Source organism: Apodemus sylvaticus, chromosome 19, assembly GCF_947179515.1.
Source record: "Apodemus sylvaticus chromosome 19, mApoSyl1.1, whole genome shotgun sequence".
Lineage (NCBI taxonomy): Eukaryota > Metazoa > Chordata > Mammalia > Rodentia > Muridae > Apodemus > Apodemus sylvaticus.
The window spans coordinates 29,115,076-29,127,076 of NC_067490.1; the positions used below are offsets into that span (position 1 = coordinate 29,115,076).

Sequence of the window (12,001 nt, forward strand, 5' to 3'; positions counted from 1 at the left end):
CCTTGCTACTTAACCACACAGGGCATATGAAGTTATCAGAGCATACATAGTTATCTGAAGTATAAAGGATACATACATAGGGTTATCAAGACTTCTGTGAGGTATGCACACTTCCCTGGAGTGGCAGAGGCTGTGTTTCTATGAGGCATGTACTGTAGTTACAGGAGTTAGATATGTTTATCTGAAGTTATCTGGAGTCTATATCAAGTTACCTGGAATGACACGGAGAGACGGTGTTGAGGAGAAAACGGTGGTCCAGGTCTATGGTGAGCAGGAGAGGGGTTGGAAATGTGCACAAGTGTCTTCCGGGCTGCATGAAGGAGCGGGAATGAAAACAGCAGTATTCATCATACCTGTAACCGTCCTGTGGGGAAGGGGGCTGCGCTTAGATTAATGATAACTTAATGCAAATTTCATCTCTCATCACTCTTGTGCCCAAAGGCCCAAGTTGTTTTGATAGAAGCAAGACCCCCATGCACCCCAAAAGAAAAAAAAATCAATGCTTTTTACACATTCCAGCTTGTCCCTTAAGGGGCAGGAAGTCCTGTGGAGCCAGGTGCATTTGGCGGCAGAGCCTGAGGCTGTGCCCAGGTTCGTGCACTGCCGATGCCTGTCGCGGCCTCTAGGTGGCGCAGGTGGGTTTGCGGCGAGGAGCCGCCTCTCCGCCCGACTGTTTGTAAACTCGCAGTCCAGACTGGGAGCAGTCAAGGGAGAGAGTTCCTGGGAGCCCTTCAAATTGGAAAGTTAGTGGAGCTGGAGGCAGAGGTGTGCCTGGCCGCTGTCGCTGTCACCCGGCTGCCCCCAGGATTGTAGAGCACTGCTTTGGCGAGGACGCCGGTGGCCGCCTGTGAAGCCTGCCCCCTATCCCTTACCTGCTCGCCTTCTCCGTAGACCCATCCTCTGCTGGGAAAAGCTGACCTCCTTCGGGTACCAGGTAAACCTTGGTCCTTCACTTCTGGTTTTCCTTATTCTTCAACTGTGGACGAAACCGAGGTGTCCCTGGCTAGGAAGGGTCCCGGGTACATTTTTGAAATGCATGTCATTTTTGGGTTGCGTTTGGACAAGCGTTACTGATTATTTGTGTGTCTGCGCTACAAGTTCACAGACCTGAGGTTGTTTCTTTGTTTTGAAGAAAATATCTGAAACTCCGTGCTGCTGTTGAGTGTGATTTGGTTAGAATGCCAAACTGTGTGTTGCAGACGGTATTTGTGCTACTAAAACAGGACCGGTACTTCTCCGACTTGCTCCCAAGACTGGCTCACAGGAGGCGGTAAATGGCATCTGGGACTTTAATGATAATCTCTACCTGCCTCTGCCCAGGGGTAGCTCATTGTCCTAAGAGACCATCCATTCAGGCAGGGGTTCCAATCGAGCCTGAGACCTATGTTGTCAGAGAAGAGGAACGGAGTGTGTTAGATAAGTCTTTGAGACACTTGAGGTTTTCATTTCTAGCCAAAAGTTTTCATGTAGAGAGTAAGAGTTTGATCTTTCCAGTCCTTGCATGAGAGGTTCCTGCAGGGCAAAAGGTGTGATCTCAGGGCAGCAGGAGAGGTCACTGCTAGAGTATCCACATCACCAGGGGACAGCTAAAGCAAGAGAGGTGACAAGGGCTGAAGGCCTGGTCAGTCAGGGTGCCAGACAGTCAGTGGGAAGCATGCCCCCTTCAAGACGGAAATTACTGTAAAGAGAGAGGCAGTGGAGTGTGGCAGGGCCAAGCTCTTCCCCACTTCTTCAGGGGCCACTGCCCTGCTGTTTTGAAGTGGCACCTGGGGACATCCTCAAATGCAGAGTGAAACTGAGGTTTGTTCAAAATGTCAAGGAGTCAAGAGGGTGCAAAGGACAGGGAAGTCCCGATGTACAACAGACATTCTAGGTCGCTTAAAACCTTTAAAGATATGTTTCCAGAGAGTGACTTAGGAGGACTTAATGTTAGGAAATGTCCCAAGGGCCTTGGGCTGTGAGTGTCTCCCGTCAGCATTCATTCCTCTGTCCATTTATGATGGTGTTGTTGGAGGGTACCCTAGGTCACATTCTTTGCAAGGAAAAAAACTAAACAGAAACATACTGAAGTCATATGCCTACTCTCTGGACACCGTCGTCTGTCTGTCTGTTCCGTTGGTTGGAGTTTGCTTTCGTCTTGTTTTGATTTCTGTTGAAGAGATATATAGAGGATCCCACCAGATTATTTATAATACTGTATAAAATGAGTGGCACTCGGTAGAAACTGTACTTCGAGTTTTGAATTTGAATCCTATCCCTGGCTGGCGATTCACCTGTCTCTGGATGGGGACCAGAAGTGGGGACCAGCTGTAGTTCTCCAGAGTACGAAGGGAAGGGTGACAGTTGACAGTCTGCAGTGTGCTGTGCTTCCCGTCCATAAAACTCAGCAGGTCGCATGAACTGGGGGGTGGGGAGTGTTAAACAATATTTTCTATTTTCTGTGAGTCTTTTGAGAGCCTCTGTATTTGTGACGATCCCTCAGAGATCTCCGGGTCTTCACTCCCCAGCTCAGTGCTGCCACTGTGAGGCCACCCTGCCTTTGCTACCCACTGTCCCTAGGGTGCAAATCCAAGTTGATTCCTTTAAGTCTGGAGCATCTTCTAATGAAAAGGTCCCTTAGGTCCCAAAGGGTCATACAGAAGTCAGGTCGCTCACATTCCTTCCTGGGACTATGAGAGTGTGTTTTGTGGTTTCCGAAGAATGGAATTTATTCTCAAGGAAAGGCCTGGGGAACCCAGCTAGCTTCAAAGACTCAGGCAAATCTGAAACTCAAATACGGGAGCTGTAACAGGATGGCGGGTTTTCTTGGCGGTCAGCCCTGCTGCTTCAATGGCTCAGCCCTAGGCTGGCCTGGTGCTCAGCCCTTACCTCCCCTGGTCTGCCCAGTTGCTAGGGGCTCAACCCTGGCCTCCGTTCCCTCAATTATCCTAGATGGCACCTGCCTCCACGCGTGCTTTGAAGCTGTTTTAGGTTTTGCATTAGCTAATTCGACTCGCCAATAGCATCATTAATTAACCCACATTAAACTCACTTAGCAATTAAGAAACAAAAGCGCCAGCCCTTCACCCCTGTCATTCACCTACCAGGCAGCCCTTAAACTTCAACATTTTAGGCAAGACTTTTATTTGATCTACAGGATCATTATTATTTTTTTTTTTAATGAAGCAAAGAGTTCTGGGGAGATGGCTGGAGTGGATAACTCACTTGCTACACAAGCACAAAGAGCAGAATCCAGGTCCCCAGAACCCAGATAAAAGCCTGGTGAAGTCGAGGCAGGGGAATCTCTGCGGCAACAGCTAAACGGCTTGAATGATGTTTTCTGGATTCAGCAAGTAGACGGGGGCTTTAGTAAAGAGAGAAGCACAGGGGAAGACGCCAGGACATCTGCCTCTGGCCTTCATGCACATGCACACACGTGCACTCTCGCATATTAGCATTTTTTTTTCTGCTTGACTTCCATGTTTTCTCTAGGGCTGAGGCTTGGAGAAGTCCTTGCACTTGCCTGAAGCCACACAGCTAACAGTGGCCATGAGGGCACTAATTACTGTGTTGGAGTGACCACTCGTCACACAGAGGCATCACGCTGACCATGGAGCCTGGGATTGGGATTAGGGTTATGATGAGAGCTTTAGTCCTCTGCCTGTGAGGAGACCGGCAGTGCCAACCACCAGTGCTGGCACGAGCAACTCCCAGCTTCCTACATTTTATAGTTGCCATGGTAACGACACCCCCTAGTCATACACTTCCTCACATCCTGTCCTGATCACAAGGAGGCCCAAGAAACCATTGAAGTTCTGATCTTGGTGAGCCATTGTGAAAATGTCTTGGTCACTGAAGAAAGATCAGAGAACACTGAGCTATTAAGAGTTCAAGATGGAACTGTCAGATATAGGTAAATGCAGATTGTCTTGATAAGATCAATGACTGAGAGAAAAACTCAAAATGGATTGGAGTCCAGCATCCCAGTTCCTTGGCTTCTGTTAATGCAAATAAATAAGACTTTGCTGTATTTGATTTTTCAATACTTGTCCTAGGGTGTCACAAGGACTTATTCAGAGTGGTTAGCCCTGCACAATCAAAACAAGGAGGCAGCTTTGTCCTGGGGCTTGGCAGGACGAGCCGTTGATTCAGTGAGTACTTAGAGAATGTCTTAGTTAGGGTTTCTGATACTGCAAAGAGAAGACACCATGACCACAGCAACTCTTCCAAAGGAAAGCATTTAATGGGGCGGGCTTACAGTTCAGAGGTTTAGTCCTTTATCGTCATGGCTGGAAGCATGGTGGCCCGCAGGAGCACATGGTGCTGGAGAGGGAGCTGAGAGTTCTCCACCTAGATCCCAAAAGCAGCTGGAAGACAGAGTGAACCATTAGCTGCCACCCCCCACCTCCCACCCCCACCCCCACCCCGCTTGAGCTTCTGGGTCGTTTATATCAAAGCTATCCTAATCAGACACTGGGGTAAAAGGCTGTTCATACATTGATACAACCTGAGTTACTGAGCAAACCAGCCTCAACTGGCAAAGATGTCCCTTCCATGGGCATAAGAGTTCAGGATGGATAGCTGGGTTCTCGTAGTATGAGACAGATTGGCTGTCCGGGTAGGATACAAACTCCCTGAAAGAGCCTCTCTCCTTGAGGGCTCTGAAAGTTTCCTGTCGCTTTATGTGCTTGGTTAGTAGAGAAGTCTCTCTTCCCCATTCTTAACAAATGTGGCGCTGAACCTAGTACTTGTGCTGCTAATCCCCAGCCACATAGTCTGCAAGCTTTGTTCCTAGTCAGTAAGGCAAACTCAGCTCCACAGGAGGAACCCTGACTAGGGAGTTACAGACAGCAATCACAGTAGTGTTGCCTGTAACAGTGTAGCAAGAGATGGAAACCAGGCTGTGCTGGGAGGCTCTAGATGCCTTAGCATCCGTACAGCTCGCGGAGGAGACAGCTCAGTTGGGAGAGTGCTTCCTGAACATGCACAAAGCCGGAGGCTCAGTCCTCAGCACCGCCCAAAACTGGTCTTGGTGATGTAGGCCATAGACAAGCACTTGGAGGTAGAGGAAGGAGAGTCAGAAGTTCGAGGTCATCCTTGCTTACATAGGTTCAAGGTCAGCCTAGATTACATGAGACACTGTATTTAAAAAAAGAAGAAGAAAAGGAGAGGAGAGGAAAGGAGAGGAGAGGAGAGGAAAAGGCACTATTAACAGATGCTATTTGATATTTAGATACAAGCTATTTGATATTTAGATAAAAGACATGACAAATTCTGAAATAAATATTCTGAAAATAACAGAGAGTTTTGCCAAATCACTTTAATCCTGGTATAAAACACTTTGTTAGAAGACACAGAGACTACATAATGAACAGAAAATGAGATATCCTCATTCTGGTGACAATCAGACCATTACCAAAATCTCTTTTCTTAAAAGCTCCGTGGAGAGCTGGTTATTCTGTAGTTTTGTTTCTAGTTTTGTTCGAACCCCTCACCAGACTGTCTGCAGTGCCCGTTCAGACATGTGGCATGGAGGCAGAGGCAGGGACTACTGGGGGGGGGGGGGGAGGACGGGAACCAGACAGAACAGAGAATGATATGTATGTATGCATGCATGCATGTATGTATGTATGTATGTATGCATGCATGCAAATGACATGCGTTACCTTATGCTAACTTAAAATTAGGCTAAGTTAAAAATTAACTCTAAAGAAATCATGTAAATCTCTGTCATGCTATAAAGCCTGGCTATTACTTTCCCAAGCTCCCTAGTCCCTGTCCTTCAGACAGCAAAGGGCCCAAGGCATTGGCGGTAGGAGTAAGTGCAATGAATGTCAAGTTCACCAGCTCTGTTCCAAGACTGCACGAAACAGACAGAGCAAAGGCATGGGCCTGGCGTTCCATAGACCCAACCCCTTTCAAAACGAGGCTTGTGAGCATTTTAAATCATTAGGAAAATGAACTGACGACCAGACAACCAAGTCAAAATTAAGAACTATCGAGTAAAAGGTAGATTTGAAGAAATAAAAGTAGATTCCATGAGGGGTGGTGGTGCATACCTTTAATTCCGACACTTAGGAGGCAAGGGCAGGCTTTTCTCTGTGGGCCAGCCTGGTCTCTATAGTGGGTTCCAGGCTAGCCTAGTCTACATAATGAGATTCTATCAAAGTGACAACAAAAAGTAGAGTCTATGGGACAACTGTTGTTGATTTGGGAGAGACCTAGAACAGGCATCACAGGGACCACACCAGACTCCGCAGAGGACTGAGAAAGAGGAACCATGAATTTATCTCTATTCAGAAGGTGCACCTAGAACCTACCAAGACTCAACATGTGATCAGTGCCTAACATAATAGAAGATGATGGACTTTGGATTGGACTCAAAGGAGGTATCAAAAAGGAAATGAAATGTTCCCCTACATGTTGAAATAAAGGACTTTGTAAAAAAAAAAATCTAAATTTTTCTTTAAAAAAATTTAAAGACTTGGGCCTTTAAAAGAGCCCAAGTGCCATTTCTAAAGCCTCCTGCCCGTGGTAAGGGGAGGAAGTACACATGGCTGTCACGCTCTCCTCAACAGACAGTCTCTCTCCAGAGGAGGAGAAGCACACACTTCTTCAGCTGGCCTTTGGCCTCACTGTGACTTGTTGGCTTTCCGGCTGCTGGTGGGCATATTCTGAGGAAGTAAATTTTCCAGGGAGTATTGCTTTCCATTCAGTGAAAACCCTTTTGAGTTTTAGCACTTGTCTGTTGGTCCCCATTGGCTCCCAAAGCATCTTGGTCACCTCCTGGAGTCACTAAACAATTACCCCCCACCCCCCATTAAATAGGCAGAAGAAGAGCAGGCAGAGGGACTTCACTTAGTTGAGAGGCCTTTGGTTCAAGTCAACCTGAGACCTCACTTTCAGGGCACCCCACTTTCTCCAGAATGCCTGCCAGTTAGTTTCCAATTTGAGGTTTCCACATGAAAACCATTATCCAAACAGACCACCCACAGCACACTGCCTTACCTTCTGCACTTGGCGTGTGAGGGAACGGGTGCTTCAGAATATTACCCCGATGCTATCGCAGTTGTTGCTTTTGAAGGCAAATATTTAATTTGTGAAGATTGCAACACTGGGAACCGTAGAATGTTGGGCCCCTCCTTGTGTTTACAGAATAAGCAGAATCCAGACAGCGACAAAGGCTCTGTCCTCTGAGGGCCAGCTCACGTTCCTCGGCATCTCTTAAACCAAGGAAAGCAGAGCCCCACCCACCCACCACGGAGACACGGGCTCAGTCATCAAATGTCTTCACACCCAGCAAGGATCTTAGGGTCCCACAGCTTTCCTAAGTTCTCACTAGAATGGTCTCGGGATCCGGTTTCAGAGTTGAGGGCTTAATGCTGTGTTTAGGTGGCCATCTTTCTTGTCCACCCTGGTGACCTAGCGAAGACACAATCCCAAGCATTTTGGGGAACTGCGCCTCTTGTGTCTGCCAAAGAACAATGAGCTCCAAGCCTGCTCAAAATGTGGTGAAAACTGCAAGAAACAAAACACCTGACCCTACTTTTTACGGAAGAGGTAGGATTCACGGACTAGCAAAGATGCAAGCTCGTGAGAGGAGACAGGAACAGTGTTGGCTGATGTGTGGAAACCCGTCTGCAGATCTCTAGTGACTGGTAGTAAATCTCAGCTCTCCCTCTGCTCTCTTTTACCCTACACAGAAAAGGAAGGCACCTAGAAGTGAGACAGTAGTCCCAAGAGCTCTCTGCTAGTAAGGGACAGGATCTTAGTGCAAGGACACAGACTTTGACTTGTTCCACTGAAGGCTGGGAAGTGGGATGTTACAGGTTGAGCTGAAATGGAGGTGTAGCCCTACGTACTTGGCTGCAGGGGAGATTTGTCCTTACACAGATGTCTACAGTCCTGGGTACCCCTGAGCTCCCAGGTCATGATATAGCAGCAACCACTCTTTTGGCAGCCTAAACCTGCATGAGTGTTGTTCAGAACTAGAAGATGCGGGTCACACAAGCAAAAAGTAGAAGCCTTTATTTCAGTGCCCCGCCCACAGGGCAGAAAGCAGATGCAGGTGGCCATGTTCTCAAACACCAGTATTAGAATCACACCAGACCCAGGACTGCCTAAGCCTCATTACCTGTCTTATCTCCAAAGTTAGGCTGGTGTGCCCTCAGGAGATACGCTTGGGCAGAGAAGATAGAGGCAGGTCCCTAAGAGAGGTTGCCAGGGCGTTTAAGTGAAATGAGGTGGGTATGCTAGCCAGGTTCTGTTAAATTATCAAATGTGAGAGAGAATTTATGAAAAGGAAAGGCGTATTTCGCTCACAGCTTTAAAGGTCCTAGTCCGTGGTCACACAGAAGAATGGGTTTTGTTCGCTCTCAGGGAGGCAACACACCAAACTGGAGCCATGTGTCAGAGCAGGGCTGCTCACCTGCCAGAGGGGAGAGGAAGAGATTGGGGTCCCACACTGCTGGAGACCTCCCACCTGGCCATTCCCTAAGTGTTCTACCATCTCCCAATTACGCCAGTCTGGGGGCCGTTGGGGCATATAACAGATCTGAACTCTAGAAGAAGGCACACCCCTTCACAAGACACAACACGCCTCATGTCCTCCAAGACCACACACACTCAGGCTGAGTTTAAGAGTCAAGAGGGCTCAACAACTACATGCTGTGGTTTCTCCATGGTCAAATCTACCTGAGGCGTCTAATTTCCTGGAAACAATCGTCAATATGGCGGGAACCCAGAATGCTACCGGGGTCCTGAAGTGAAGGGATAGCATCACTGTTGAGTAAGCCACCTTCCCACCAGTGACACCCAGGCGCGTCTACCTGCCTGGCGCTCCTCCTATCACTTCAGGTAGCTGTCCATCTTGTCTTGTTTTGCACACACTACTTCTGGACTCTGCCAATACAACATCCTCTCAGGGAAGCTCTCCCCTCCTAGTTTGTTGCTGTGGTTAAAACACGGAGCAAAACCAATGTGGGAAGGATCTCATCACAGTCATAGTCCATCGCTGAGGAAGTCGGGATGGGGCAGTAATGCTGCTTCCTGAGGAATGACCCTGATGCCTGCCTCCTGTGGCTCACTCAGCCTTCTTCCTTATACAGCCCAAGATCACCAGGGGTGGCATTGCCCACAGTGAGCTGGACCCTCCAACACCAATTGCTAATTAAGAAAGTATCCCTACAGTCACTCCCACAGGCCAATCCAATGGAAGAAATTCTTCAGCTGAGGGTCTCTCTGTCCCAGGTGACTCTAGTTTGTGTCAAAGGGACACAAACTAAACAGGTCCTCTCCCAGGCCTGGTCTGTGGAAGGTCTCACAGCAACTCATTTTAACCCACAACATTGCTCATTTAATGGCTTTTAGCACATTCACACACTGAAACACACACACACACACTCACAATCACACACTTGCACATACACACAGTCCTTCATACAGACACACATGTACACAGTCACTCATACAAACTTACATACACACAATGTGACGTAGAGACCACTGTGTGTGTGTTTGTGTATGTCCCTAGGTTCCTCCTCCTATAGAACCATCTGAACTCAGTGAATGCAAATGAGAAGCCATCACTTTTGCTGAGGTGAAGGCACGGTGGGCTCCTGCAGTCACCGAGAGCGCCATACTGACCTGCCACTGTCATCATGTACTGCAGAAGTTGACAAAGCACGTGGTTAGATGTGGCGTACGCTGTCCTGCTCCTGATGCTGGGATGGAAATGAACGAGCTGCTTTCTCTCCCCCTAGAACCATCTGCTTACCTGAGGTCCAGGAGCGCATGCCGCATGCCGTGTGTAGGAGTCACAGGTCCTGCCACCCTGTGCTCACACTTTTCCCTATCTCTCAACCCGTTGTCCCCAAGGTCTAAGCAGAGAAAACTAATCTACCAGATCGGCCCCTTCTGGCTTCTGGTTGTATTCTGCAGATAGGCGGTGTCTGTCTGAGGGAGGCCAAGGGCAGGAAAATGGCGGCCAGCAGAAACTTACCCTCTACCTCTTTCTCTAATGCTTGACTCCTACTCCATAATTCAGATCTACTCTTTCCCTGCTCCTCCAGCATCCCTGACTCCACATGCTCAATACTGGAAGCAACTCCAGTGCAGCATCACCGGCTACCCGTGGGCCCCTTGGCCTGGCTGTGTTTGCCCAGTTGATACACAGGGCACCTGGTGTAAGGGAGTCAACAGAACTGCTGTCTGCATGGTATCAGGGAAAATTGGTCACCGCCTCTGGATCCTGACTCTCCTCCAGAGCCCCCTGCGATCCTCAGAGAGGCCGGAGCCTGGAGGCAGGCTCAGAGAGTGGGAAAAGCTTGGCTCTAGCATTGACACAGCCTAGTCAAGTCCTTCTCCTTCTCCATTTGTAAACTAGGAATCTGGTTTTCATGGCAAAAGAATTAAAGTAGCATTGGTAAAGGGTCCCATAGTCTGTGGAAAATAGGGAGAGTGTGAACGGGGGATGCTTGGATCCGCTGTTCGTGTTCCTAGCAGTGAGAACTTGAGCTGACAATGCCGTGTATAACTAACTAACCGTGAGTCCTAGCAGTGGTTGTTATTTATATAAAATTAAAGGTCAGTGTGATGGGGTGTTACAGAGTCTCCAAGAGTCTTCATAATACATTCTTCTTATCAAGACATAGAACCGGCAGCTTCAAACATAGCTAGGTGTGGACTCTCCATCACCCTGTCCCCCGAAAGGACATCCTTCATTCTGTGCCCCTAGCACCAGGGAAGAAGGTGTGGGGAGTTCTGAGGGTTATATTTGAAGCAAAGACTTCCCCAGCGCAACCTGGGTTCAGGCCGAGGATAAACTGAGAGATTCTGTTGAGGCTGCTGAGGCTGGTGAATTCCAGATCTCTGGGTCTGGGCTCAGCACCTCCCTCCTGTCCCTGACCACTCTGGAAGGAATTGCTAGCTTACTGGCCCATTTCTACACGATGTAGAAGATGGTATACTAACTATTTGGTGAGCTGGCTTTATAGGAAACTCAGAATGTGGGACCCAGATTGCCAAACCTCGGTCTGCACGGCTCAAAGTCTAAAGAAAAGTCAAGAAAGCAAATGGAGCAGTCTAGCCATCCAAGAGAGAAAAAAAGTTGTACCCTGTAAAATATCCAGCGAGGATCACAGAACAGATCTGCAACTCCAACTGCATAGGAGCTGAAACAGGAGGATGGGAAGTTCAAGGCCAGCCTGGGCTATAGTCTGGGCAACTTAGCAAGAACCAGTATCAAAATAAGAATTAGAAAAAGGAGCTAGGGTCATAGCTCGGTGACAGAAAATTCACTTAGTGTACATAAGACCCTAGTTTCTTAGAGTGTGTAAGTCCTAGGGGAAAGGAGGGGAGGGGAGGAAACAGGAGAGGAGAGAAGAGAGGAAGAGAGAAAAGAAGAGAAGGGGGGAGCAGAGGAGAGGGGAGGGGAGAAGAGAGGGGAGGGGAGAGGAGAGGGGAGGGGAGGAGAGGGGAGGAGAGGGGAGGAAAGGAGAGGAGAGGGGAGGGGAGGAGAGAGGAGGAGAGGGGAGGAGAGGGGAGGAGAGGGGAGGAGAGGAGGAGAAGGGAGGAGAGGGGAGGAGAGGGGAGGAAAGGAGAGGAGAGGAAAGGGGAGGGGAGGAGAGGGGAGGAGAGGGGAGGAGGAGAGGGGAGGAGAGGAGAGGAGAGGAGGAGAAGGGAGGAGAGGAGAGGGGAGGAGAGGGGAGGAAAGGGGAGGGGAGAGGGGAGGGGAGAGGAGGGGAGGGGAGAGGAGGGGAGGGGAGAGGAAGGGAGGGGAGAGGAGAGGGGAGAGGAGGAGAAGGGAGAAGGGGAGGGGAGAAGAGGAGAGGAGAGGAGAGGGGAGGGGAGGGGAGGAGGGGAGGGGAGGAGAGGAGAGGGGAGGGGAGGAGAGGAGAGGAGAGGAGAGGAGAGGAGAGGAGAGGAGAGGAGAGGAGAGGAGAGGAGAGGAGAGGAGAGGAGAGGAGAGGAGAGGAGAGGAGAGGAGAGGAGAGGAGAGGAGAGGAGAGGAGGTCCTCTGTCC

General features: G+C 49.1%; 1 protein-coding gene across 1 annotated transcript in view; it reads left to right on the forward strand.

Moving 5' to 3' along the window:
- Nucleotides 1-712: 712 nt before the first annotated feature.
- Edar (ectodysplasin A receptor) overlaps nucleotides 713-12,001 on the forward strand; it is a 76,489-nt gene continuing 65,200 nt past the window's right edge. The window contains exon 1 of the mRNA XM_052164577.1: nucleotides 713-934. The gene's annotated coding sequence lies outside the window, so the exon portion shown is untranslated. The remainder of the gene's footprint in view (nucleotides 935-12,001) is intronic.